At 42.6% G+C, this 12,641-nt stretch overlaps 1 non-coding gene across 1 annotated transcript; it reads right to left on the reverse strand.

Annotated features, from left to right (window-relative positions):
* Window positions 1–274: 274 nt before the first annotated feature.
* Window positions 275–381, reverse strand: LOC127133447 (small nucleolar RNA R71). Its single transcript, XR_007807420.1, has one exon. It is a non-coding gene; the product is annotated as a small nucleolar RNA R71 (small nucleolar RNA).
* Between the last annotated feature and the right edge of the window lie 12,260 nt (window positions 382–12,641).

Consider the following 12,641-nt stretch of genomic DNA (forward strand, 5'->3'; position numbering starts at 1 on the left):
TAAACCATCCCTGTTGCAACTAGTGCAACAGAGACAATTCGCGGGTCTCGCTACTGAGAACCCAAACCAACATTTAAAAATATTTCTTCAATTAGCAGATACTTTTAAAACCAATGGAGCTTCTCCTGAGGCAATACGTTTAAGATTATTTCCTTTTTCCCTCAGAGATAAAGCTCTATCATGGTTAGATTCCCTTCCACCCAATTCCATCACGACTTGGGATAACCTTAGAAGAGTTTTTCTTGCTAGATATTTTCCCCCGAGTAAGACCGCCGTTCTTCGAAACCATATAACTAGATTTACCCAAAACCAAGGAGAATCGCTGTTCGAAGCTTGGGAGAGATATAAAGAGTTGTTACGAGCATGCCCACATCATGGTTTAGAAAATTGGTTAATCATTCAAACCTTCTATAATGGACTTCATTACAACACAAAGATGATCATCGACGCTGCCGCAGGCGGTGCTCTGATGAACAAACCTTACCCTGAAGCTAGCGCCCTCATCGAGGATATGGCTCAAAACCATCAATCATGGGGAGTCGAATGAGCGATAGTTGAGAAGAAGGAAGCCCAAGAAGGAGTGCATGAACTAAGCTCTATAGACATGATGCAGGCTAAAATGGACGCATTAGCCCTTAAAGTCGAGCATATGTGCATAAACCCGAATACTGTAGCCGCAGTTTCATCGGATTGTGAGATATGTGGAACCCAAGGACACCAATCCGCAGAATGCAGTCTATTAAACGAAACCCACTCCGAGCAAGTGAACTACACCCAAGGGAACCCATACTCGAATACCTATAACCCTGGATGGAGGAATCTGTAACACCCTTCTAAAATACCCCAACAATTAATTAAAATAACAAAACATAAATCAGAGTAAATATGCAATTCAAGGGTGTCACACTTGACACTTCACACATTTTCCAAAATATCCTGTCATGCTCATTTATTCATCAAAATAAAACATTTGCATAATATGCAGCGGATAAAACTAACGACATTCAAACCATGTAACACATTACATGTAAAGTTGTTCAACAATCATCAATGAAAACAAGTAAAACATCCCTTCCCGATGTTACATCTACCAGAGCATGACCCACTAAGGAACTACACTAGACTCCAAGGACTAGCTTCTACTCAATCACTGCTCGTTACCTGAAACATAGTTGTAAGGGTGAGTTCCTCAATCGATATAATAAGCATTATAAAATATCATGTAATGCTAAGTAATTTAACACATTCCTCCCCTTAATCAGAACATACTGTAACACCTCAAAATTTGCCCTCCTCTCTTGGGACTAGCTTAATCTATTGCATATCATTTTTAGGTCATTAGTCATTGCATATTGCATATCATGTGGTTACATTGTGCAAAGTCATCTTCCCAAGTCTTGATCAGAAGATAGGAGGTCATGTGCAAGCAAGGGTTTCATTGGACTGGTCATTAATCATCTGAGGATGTGGAGGTCCAAATTAGGGTTTTTGATTCTCAAGGAGATTGAGCTACATCTTGTTTGAAGTGATACATCATCATCATCATGGTTTGTCAGCATCAGAAGATTGAAGCATATTCCTTGAGATTAGGGTTTTGACCACTGGTCAACCCTAATCAACTACATTGGGCCAATCAGGGCATGGCTAGGAGATGGGGTCTATGATGGATATGGGGATCATCATGTGGTTGTATTGAGCTTATTGAGGCTAGGGTTTCATCCTTGAGCCATTTCATCAGAAGATTGGGGCTCAGATTGATCAATGCATTGCCAAATTCATCTATCAGTTGAAAAAGTCAACTGTGGTCAACTGTTCTTGATTTTATGGATTTGGAGGTGGAATTGAGTTGGATACACTTCATTCATGTTGGAACAAGTGTTATTTGACATGTCAAAGCTCAAGAATGGAGAAAATCAAGTCAGAACAAAAATTGCCAAAAATAGAAAGTGACTTGTAATGGAAGTTTCCAAAAATGGAAAGTTTTTCACCACAAGATTACATGTCCAAGGAAGCTTCAAATGAAAATTTGTTCAACATGAAAGTTGTATATCTTGATCTCACCTTTCTAAAAAGTCCAAGAACTTGAAATTCCCATGCATGGTTGGCAAGTTATGGTCCATTCAATTTCAAAAAAGACCCATAATCAAAGGGGCATAACTTTCACATGGAGTGTCCAAAAGGAGTGATCTTTTTATGAGCAAACTCCATTTCACATGTACTTTCATGGTGCATAATCAAAATTCATCAAAAATGGTCAATGCAAAAGGTCAATTTTCAAGTGCACTAATTAAAATCCAAGGGCAAAATGGTCCAAGTTGAGAAATAATTGGAATTTTGGAATGGGAGTTTTTGCAACACATCACAAATACCAAATAGAAATGGTTTGAACTGTCATGAGTTGTCAAGGATCAATATTTGGCTAGGCTATTTTTGAACTCTCACTTTAAGTGCATTTTTGGCATAGCATAGTGAAAATGAATTGTACAAGGCCAATTAACATGGGATCAAAGCCAACACATTCCAAATGGCATTTAGGAGATGCCTGAGCTGTCACAATGCTGTCATGAGGCCTAATGTGAAAAGTCATTTTTGCCCTTGCATTGAGAAAAATGGTGTCATACGGTGAACTGGACTTTAATGGATTTGTAATCGCAATGTCGCGGTTAGCAAGAGTCGCCATCGACTTTTCTTTTATCCTATAAGGAAAGGTGGAAAAGAACAGGAAAGACCTTAGTTTTAAATTCTTAGGTTCGGGAGGTACGTTATACAAAGGGAAGGGGTTAGCACCCTTTGTATCCATGGTTATCCATGGGCTCTTAATTGCTCAATCATTTATGTTTTTTAGTTTGAAAAAGGTGGTTGAAAAATGTATGAAAAATGTTTGAAAATGAGAATTTAACTTTGTAATGATTCTTGCATGAATGTATACAAAGTGATTATCTCGTTTAATTTTGAAAATAGTTTAGAAAAATATAACTTGGCAATGATCCTAGTACGGATGTATGCTAAGTGGTGATCTTCTAAAAAGGATGTTTGAAATGTGTGAGGTGTGAATAGTATGTTTTTTTGTTATGAATGAGCAATTAAGGGTTGCACCTGTCCGAGGTCTTTCCGGGCATTTCCTATCCTTATGAGGGTAAAACTGTCCTTACTATTGAGAAGTAAGTAGTTTTATCCTGGGGATGTAGAAGGGTCATCGTAGGGTCATCGATAGGTCATTGAAGGCAACAGTTGTGAGGATACCTTAGCATTCGAAGGGACTATCATCATTTAACCGTAGGCTACACCGAAGGGCCATCGAGGGACGAAATCGTATTTTTGAAGGCAACATCCGAGGGACCATGATGATTTAACCGAAGGGTCTTTGCTAAGGGTATCCCCACATTCGCGGGACATGACCGTTATACCGTAATACCGTAAGGCAGCAAAGAGAGGTCCAAGATCACTTATTTAAAGGTCATATTTTAAAGTCAATTAAGTAATTAAGTCCATACTAAAATCAATACATTAAAATTAATACATTAAAATTAATACATTAAAATTAACACATTAAAATTAATTAAGCAATTTAGGGTGAGTCTCCCCAAGGGTATCCCACAAATAAAGTGGAAGACCTAAACGGCGATCTTTTTTCTGGGACATATGAACCTTTGCAAAATTCAACAAACGGGTTAGCATACCAAATCCGGGTGCAATCGAGGATTACACCGTAAAAGAAAAACAGCAGCAAGAAAACAGTGTATAATTAACATAGAATCGACCAGATACGCATAAGACATAACAAACAAAATATTGGCGGCTGCCCTTGTTCGCCTCTGCTTCGCCTAGCGAAGGTCTAGCGAACACTCGCTGCGTGCTCGCTTAGCGATGTGCTAGCGAGCGGCTGCGGGTTTTGAATTTCAGAATAGTATGACTTCAACCTGCGGCATGGCTTATGGCATCCAACACATAATTATATGGTTCAGCATTCACAATATCCAGGCACACTTAAATTCACATGCAAAACCCCAAATATGTTTATGAGTTCAATTATATTATCACATGCAAGTTAAGAACATAAAGCGGTATCACATGCAAATTAAGAAAATAACACGATAATAGTAATGCAAACCTGTTTGCAATCGAATTGCAACCTTGAATTGGCGAGCCGGATTGAGTTGGGCGGCGGTAGCTTCGGGGCGGGGAAGCGGCCTTCAGGGTTTCTTCACTCGGAACTCTCTAAAGTAGCCTCCAGGGTTTCCGTGCCAGGGTTTTCGTCTGTCTCCCTCTGTTTTTTTCGTCCTCTGTGTGTGTCCTTTTTCGTGGCAGAGGAGCTGGTATTTATAGCAGTAGTGGTGGTGACCTAATGGGCTTAAAATGAGGTCCAAAATTTCAGATTTTCGCAAGCTTCGCTAGGCGAAGGAATTGCTCGCCTAGCGAGCAAGCTAGTTCTGGGCTTTTTTCTGGATCTGATGCTTCGCTGGGCGAGTGTCATGATGAAATGTTCGCTAGGCGAAGGGACTGCTCGCCTAGCGAGCAAGCTATTTTGGGCCGCCTTTGGATTGGGCCTGTTGTGAGCTGGGCTTTTGTCCATTTGATATCAGTGCCTTGCAGAACAAGTCAGAGGGTCTTGAGGAATGCTTTGTAATATTGACGGGCAAATTTTGGGGTATGACAGCTGCCCCTGTTCAATATTCTTGAACCGAGAGAGTAGAATGGTATGTGCCGTTCGTGGTCTGGAGGTGAAAGATTATTGAACACTAGAATGCCCCGAAAATTTGCGCTTGTCCATTAGTCTTGATGGGGATGGGCTTAAAGACGCCATCCAGGAAGTTGGATGACGAGATTTCTAGATTGTGTCGTACGTTAGACGATATCTGGAGACATGGGTGTCGCACCGGGTCGTACGTCGGACCGTATAGTGAGTCATCCATTATGCTGTCGACTTTGCTGGGGAGTCAGAGTATGCTATATACTGCTGGGGATAAGGGATCAGAATGGATCGTACGTTAGACCGTGTCTGAATACCAGAGTGAGTTGTTCATTAGGCGGATGACTTTGCTGGGGATGAAAGATCAGAATGGATCGTACGCTAGATCGCATCTGAGTTGCAGAATGAGCCGTCCGTTAGGCTGAATCTGCTGAAAAGGGAGTAGTCGTGTACCAGACCACCATTCAGAAATGTACCCGTCCGAAGGTAGCATCTGAGTAAGGGAGTAGTCGTGTACTAGACTACCATTCAGAAATGTACCTGTCCGAAGGTAGCATCTGAGTAAGGGAGTAGCCGTATACCAGACTACCATTCAGAAATGTACCTGTCCGAAGGTAGCATCTGAGTAAGGGAGTAGCCGTATACTAGACTACCATTCAGAAATGTACCTGTCCGAAGGTAGCATCTGAGTAAGGGAGTAGCCGTATACTAGACTACCATTCAGAAATGTACCTGTCCGAAGGTAGCATCTGAGTAAGGGAGTAGCCGTATACTAGACTACCATTCAGAAATGTACCTGTCCGAAGGTAGCATCTGAGTAAGGGAGTAGCCGTATACTAGACTTCCATTCAGAAATGTACCTGTCCGAAGGTAGCATCTGAGTAAGGGAGTAGCCGCATACTAGACTACCATTCAGAAATGTACCTGTCCGAAGGTAGCATCTGAGTAAGGGAGTAGCCGTATACTAGACTACCATTCAGAAATGTACCTGTCCGAAGGTAGCATCTGAGTAAGGGAGTAGCCGTATACTAGACTACCATTCAGAAATGTACCTGTCCGAAGGTAGCATCTGAGAAGATGAAGGTTTAACTTGGTCGTACATTAAACCATACTTGAGTTGTTGAAGATCAGAATGGATCGTACGTTAGATCGTATCTGAGCTGGAGGTCCAAATGGGTCGTATGTTAGACCGTATTGGAGTTGCAGAATGAACCGTACGTTAGGTTGTATCTGAAAAAGAAAGTAGTCGTACGCTAGACTACACCCCGGAATGTACCGTACGCTAGGCAGCATCTGAGGATTTGAGTATCCAAATGGGTCGTACGTTAGACCGTATTGGAGTTGCAGAAAGTCAGAATGGATCGTACGTTAGATCGTATCTGAGCTGGAGGTCCAAATGGGTCGTATGTTAGACCGTATTGGAGTTGCAGAATGAACCGTACGTTAGGTTGTATCTGATAATATTTGTTGTATTTGCAGAGAATATCTGGGGTGGGCTTAGAGATGCCACCATTAGGAGGATGTCAGAATGAATGTTGACATGGGGTATATCGGAGAACTGTATTTGTAATTGAAAAGGGTATTCGTCTGAATGGATCTTTATTTTGACTGTACCAGGAGGATAATTAACCTGAAAAATGAAGTTAGTTTCATGCAATGTCATGATGCATGAGATGTTTTATGCTTGCGAACCTGGTATGCATGTGTATGCATGTATATGTTATGAAATGATGTAAAGTGTATGACGCGGGATGAAGTAAATGTGAGCGTTGTATGCAGGTATGTAGTATGAAATGATGTAATGAATGCATTAGGCGTCTGAAACATTCTTCCAGGGGACACTACTGGGGAGATAAATCTCAGTATGTTGGTCGGAGACATTTGCATTGATGACCCTTCCTTAGCTGGGGATTTGTGTTCTGTCCAACGGAGCCTGGCTGGGGATAGAAGGGATGACCTTTCGGTATGGCGGTGCCGACCTCTTCTGGGGAATAATTGGCGTTGCCGGGGAATCGAATTAGCAACGGACTCATTGGAAAGCATGGTTAGACCTTCTCCTTGGTCCTGAAGTCTTGTAGTAATCGCTATTTCTATTTTAGGCAGGTATTTTTGATAAACATTAGCCATATTCAAATGCATAAGTCAACTCAAATTAAATCAATAGACATTTACGCAAACAAAACAGAGGAAATAAAACAACAACATTTTTTCAAAATGAAACGGCGTTGATTCTGAAAGAGGGCCTATAAACAGGCAATTTGTGTACAAGGAGACAGAAATCCTAGTAAGAGGAAATTGTCAAGACAACAAAGAGAAAGCTATGCAGAGAAAGTCCTATTTATTTTAATTCCACTACTGTCATCATGTCTTCAAGCAACTTATCTCCTGCTGTCGGATAAAGGTGATTGGCTTGTTCAGTCCCTTGAACTTGGTTGAAGCTGACAGAGAACGGGACATAGTCATACGCTTTAATCCCTAACTTTTGCCTGGACCGCCTTTTCAGGTTTTCAGTCCACCAGGATGCCGTTTTTTGCCCAAGCCGCCTTTTCAGGTTTTCGACTTGCCGGGTGTACGTCTTTATATGTTTATCCCTAATTTTTGCCCGAACCCTTTTGGTTCGCCGGGATGCCCTTACTTTTGCCTAGGTACATCGACCTAGCGGGTCTCTGTTATGCGTAGTATTTTTTAACTATGTCCGCGTTCACAGGATGCGGGAGGTCTTCGCCATCCATTGTAGCAAGTATCATGGCTCCACCGGAGAATACCTTCTTAACCACAAATGGCCCTTCGTATGTGGGAGTCCACTTGCCTCTGGGATCCCCTTGTGGTAGAATGATATGCTTGATCACCAAGTTGCCAACTCGATACACCTGTCTCCTGACTCTTTTGTTAAATGCTTGGGTTATGCGCTTCTGATATATCTGCCCGTGACAAACAGCCGCAAGTCTCTTCTCATCAATCAAATTTATCTGATCGAGTCGAGTCTGAATCCATTCATCTTCATCTAAGCCCGCCTCTCTCATGATCCTTAGAGAGGGAATCTGGACTTCCACTGGTAAAACAGCTTCTGTTCCGTAGACTAAAGAGAAAGGAGTTGCCCCTGTCGAAGTGCGTACTGAAGTGCGATAACCGTGGAGAGCAAACGGTAACATCTCATGCCAGTCTTTGTACGTTACTGTCATCTTTTGTATGATCTTCTTGATGTTCTTATTAGCAGCCTCTACGGCGCCATTCATCTTTGGCCGGTACGGAGAAGAGTTATGGTGTTTAATTTTGAACTGCGTGCAGAGTTCAGTAATCATCTTGTTGTTCAAATTAGTACCATTGTCAGTGATAATTCTTTCAGGGATGCCATACCGACAAATAAGACTATTCTTGATGAACCGTGCCAGCACATTCTTGGTGACAGAAGCAAATGAGGATGCCTCTACCCACTTCGTGAAGTAATCAATGGCGACGAGAATGAAGCGATGTCCATTAGAAGCCGTAGGTTTAATCTCTCCAATCATATCGATGCCCCACATTGCAAAGGGCCAAGGTGCTGTCAACACGTTCAATGGAGCCGGAGGCACATGTACTTTGTCCGCATAGATCTGACACTTGTGGCAGGTTCTGGAGTGATGGTGGCAATCAGCTTCCATGGTAGACCAATAATACCCTGATCTCAGAATCTTCTTGGCCATTGTATGTCCACTAGAATGAGTCCCAAAAATACCATCATGCATGTCTTCCATAATCCTTTCTGCTTCCTTTCTATCCACACAGCGAAGCAGAGTCGAATCGTGATTACGTTTGTATAACACTCCATTACTCAGAAAGAATTTAGCGGAGAACTTCCTCAGGAATTTTCTGTCCTTGATGGATGCCCCTTCAGGGTATTCCTGAGCTTCTAAGTATCTTCTTACGTCGTGGAACCAAGGTTTCTCCTGTACCTCCTCAGTGTCAAGTTCATAACAGTGTGCTGGTTCATCTAATCGTCCAATGGTAATCATGGGAGCTTCGCTGCCCCATCTGACTCTGAACATAGATGACATGGTAGCTAATGCGTCTGCCAACTGATTCTCCTCTCGTGGAATATGTTCAAATGTAATCTCCTCAAAGTATGGGATCAATGTCATCACCTGCTCTCGATAAGGGATGAGATTCGGATGTTTGGTGTCCCATTCCCCTTTGATCTGACTAATTACCAAGGCTGAATCTCCGTACACATTTAAAAACATGATTCGCCGATCTATAGCAGCTTTGAGTCCCAAAATACATGCTTCATACTCAGCCATATTATTGGTACAATGAAAGCATAGTCTAGCTGTGAAAGGTGTATGGTAACCTCCGGGAGAAATGATTACAACCCCAACACCATGGCCCAATGCATTAGAAGACCCATCAAAGACCATAGTCCATCGGGATCCCCATTCGGGTCCTTCATCCGGTCTAGGTTTTTCGCAATCAGTGACAAGCATGACATCCTCATCTGGAAACTCAAAATTCATAGATTGATAATCGTCCACCGCTTGATAAGCCAAATGATCAGCTAACACGCTTCCTTTGATTGCTTTCTGGATAGTATACTGGATGTCGTACTCTGTCAAGATCATCTGCCATCTCGCTATTCTTCCGGAAAGGGCAGGCTTCTCGAACATGTATTTGATGGGATCCATCCTAGAAATCAACAAAGTGGTATGATTCAACATATACTGTCTTAGTCGGCGAGCAGCCCAGGCCAAAGCACAGCAAGTTCTCTCGAGCAGTGAGTATCTTGTTTCACAGTCGGTGAACTTTTTGCTCAGGTAGTATATGGCATGCTCTTTTCGACCAGACTCGTCATGTTGCCCCAATACGCACCCCATTGAATTCTCTAACACGGTCAAATACATGATTAGAGGTCTTCCTTCAACTGGTGGTATCAGAATCGGAGGTCCCTGGAGGTAGTTCTTGATTTTGTCAAAAGCTTCTTGGCATTCGTCATTCCATATCGTCTCTTGATTCTTCCTCAGTAATTTGAAGATGGGTTTGCAGGTGGCGGTCAAGTGGGAGATAAATCGGGCAATGTAGTTCAAGCGTCCCAAGAAACCTCTGACCTCTTTCTCCGTACGGGGAACTGGCATTTCTTGAATAGCTTTCACTTTAGCCGGGTCAACCTCAATTCCTTTACCACTGACAATAAAGCCCAAGAGTTTACCGGATCTTACTCCAAAAGTGCATTTGTTCGGATTCAATCTCAACTTGTACTTCTTCAACCTCTCGAACAGTTTGTATAAATGATCGAGATGTTCTTCTTCAGTATGAGATCTAGCTATCATGTCATCCACATATACTTCTATCTCATGATGAATCATATCATGGAACAAAACCACCATAGCACGCTGGTACGTTGCCCCGGCGTTCTTTAGACCGAATGGCATTACTTTGTAACAGAAAGTGCCCCATTGCGTCACAAACGTAGTTTTCTCCATGTCCTCAGGTGCCATCTTAATCTGGTTATAACCCGAGAAACCATCCATGAATGAGAATACTTTGTGCTGAGCGGTGTTATCTACCAGAACATCAATGTGCGGGAGTGGAAAGTCATCTTTGGGACTCGCTTTATTCAAATCCCTGTAATCTACGCACATTCGCACCTTACCGTATTTCTTCGGTACTGGTACCACATTAGCAACCCATTGAGGATAAGAAGTAACGACTAGGAAACCGGCATTGAATTGTTTCATAACCTCGGCTTTGATTTTCTCAGACATTTCAGGACGCATGCGGCGAACCTTTTGCTTGACAGGACGGCAGTCTTCCTTCGTAGGCAGCCGATGCACCACTATATTAGTATCCAACCCGGGCATGTCTTCATAAGACCAGGCGAAAACCTCTACATAGTCATGCAACATCTGAATCAATCTTTCTTTTACACTGTTTTCCAAATCTGCTCCTATTTTGACTTCTTTTCTGTCTATCTCAGTACCCAGATTTACAATTTCGAGGGACTCTTCATGCGGCTGTATAGTCCTTTCCTCTTGCAGTAACAGTTTGGCAAGTTCTCCAGGGACTTCACAATCTTCCTCACTTCCATCTTCGGCTTGGTAGATTGGATTTTCAAAGTCATAATGAACAGTAGCGGAATTATTATCAATAGGATCCAGAGTGGATACGGATCTGCAATGTGTTACGTGAGTGTGTGTAAGAAAGCATAGCTTGTTTGAAAGACGACAGGAAAAATAAAGAGCGCAATATTTGAATGCGAAAAAGTCCATTGATTTATTGAATATGAATATGCTTTATGAAATGACAAAACCCTTAACAAATTAGCCATTGTGCCCCGGGCGTAGACACAATGCTTTTAAGAAGTTCGATTGAAAAATTAAAGATTTGCAATACTAAATGGACAATAACAATTACTCCTGACTAAAGGAGATCGGGATAGTGTCTTCAGCCTTCCAATTATTGAGTCCGTCGCCAATTGTTGGGTAGATCCAGCTATCCAAGTCGCAATCACTGTCAGCATCTTCTACAGCATTGATTTGATCTTTGACCATCTTTTCAGAGTTGAATCCTAGACCAGATTTATCAGACTTGTAGGGTATGTTGATCAGTTGACCCCAGCCAGTACAGCCACCATCTTCAACTACAGCTTGAGCATCTTTCAGAGAAATCATAGCAGGAGGAGCGTGAACAACCTTAGGCACACAGGAAGTTGGCTTAAGGACATGATTGGGCGGAGAAACCACTTCAAATGACTGAGACGGAGTTTCGAAGAATTCATCATCCATCTCAACGTATCTGAAGGTATGCACACTACTGACAATGTATTCTTCTTCCCCACACACAGTGACGATCTTACCCTCTATTGGATACCTCAGCTTTTGATGGAGAGACGAAGCTACAGCACCCGCCTCATGAATCCAAGGGCGTCCCAGTAAGCAGGAGTAGGCAGGACGAATGTTCATTACATAAAAGGTGGTGTTGAAAACTTGAGGTCCTATCTTGATAGGGAGAACAACTTCACCGTGGACAACACTCTTTGCACCATCGTAAGCCCGCACCACAATGTCACTAGGCTTCAGTTCAACGCTCTTGCAGTCAAGTTTATCGAGCACGGCTTTCGGTAACACATTCAAAGAAGAGCCATTATCGATCAACACATGAGACAGGGTGATCCCTTTACACTCAATGGAGATGTGCAGGGCTTTATTGTGGTTCTTTCCCGCTGGCGTCAGGTCATCATCAGAAAAGCCTAGGCCATTGTCAACAGCCAAGTGAGCAACATAGTTTTCGAACTGATCGACAGATGTTTCCTGAGGCACGTGAGCAGTCTTCAAGAATTTTACCAATGCATTGGCATGAGATTCAGAAGATAACAGCAAGGATAACATTGAGATCTTAGACGGGGTATGCCCCAACTGTTCTACAACATTAAAGTCACTCTTGCGAATGATTTTCAGCACTTCTTCCATTTCTTGTTTGGCAACATCTTCGGGAGTAACTTCGACCGGTGTCTCTGACTGAGAAGGATTGACTGGTTCCTTTCCAGGAGCTGGGGGTGAGATCTCTGGAGAGAAGATCCTTCCGCTTCGAGTAACTTTACTAGTCCCAACGATGTCATTAGGATTAGCAGAATCACCAACTTGCTTTACGCCATGGATGTAAACCTCACCTCCATAATTCCACGGAATGGCCTTGCTCGAGGAGTACGGTATTGGGCCAGGTGCAGTAATGATCAGGGGAGCTACTCTGGGCTCAGCAATAATCCTCACAGGTACTCTGGGAGCGGTAATCTTTACTGGAACTTTGGACCTTGCAACCACAGATATTTCTTCAATAGGGTTTTCCGCTTTAGAAACCCTTTCAAAGAGAATTGTACGATCGTCCATCAGCCGTTGAATACCATTTTTCAATTTCCAACAGTCCTCAGGCCAGAGTACGCAGAGACCGCAATCTTCAGTACAACCTGGAAATAAACCAGCTT

This window comes from Lathyrus oleraceus, chromosome 3 (assembly GCF_024323335.1).
Source record: "Lathyrus oleraceus cultivar Zhongwan6 chromosome 3, CAAS_Psat_ZW6_1.0, whole genome shotgun sequence".
In the NCBI taxonomy this organism is placed as follows: Eukaryota; Viridiplantae; Streptophyta; class Magnoliopsida; order Fabales; family Fabaceae; genus Lathyrus; species Lathyrus oleraceus.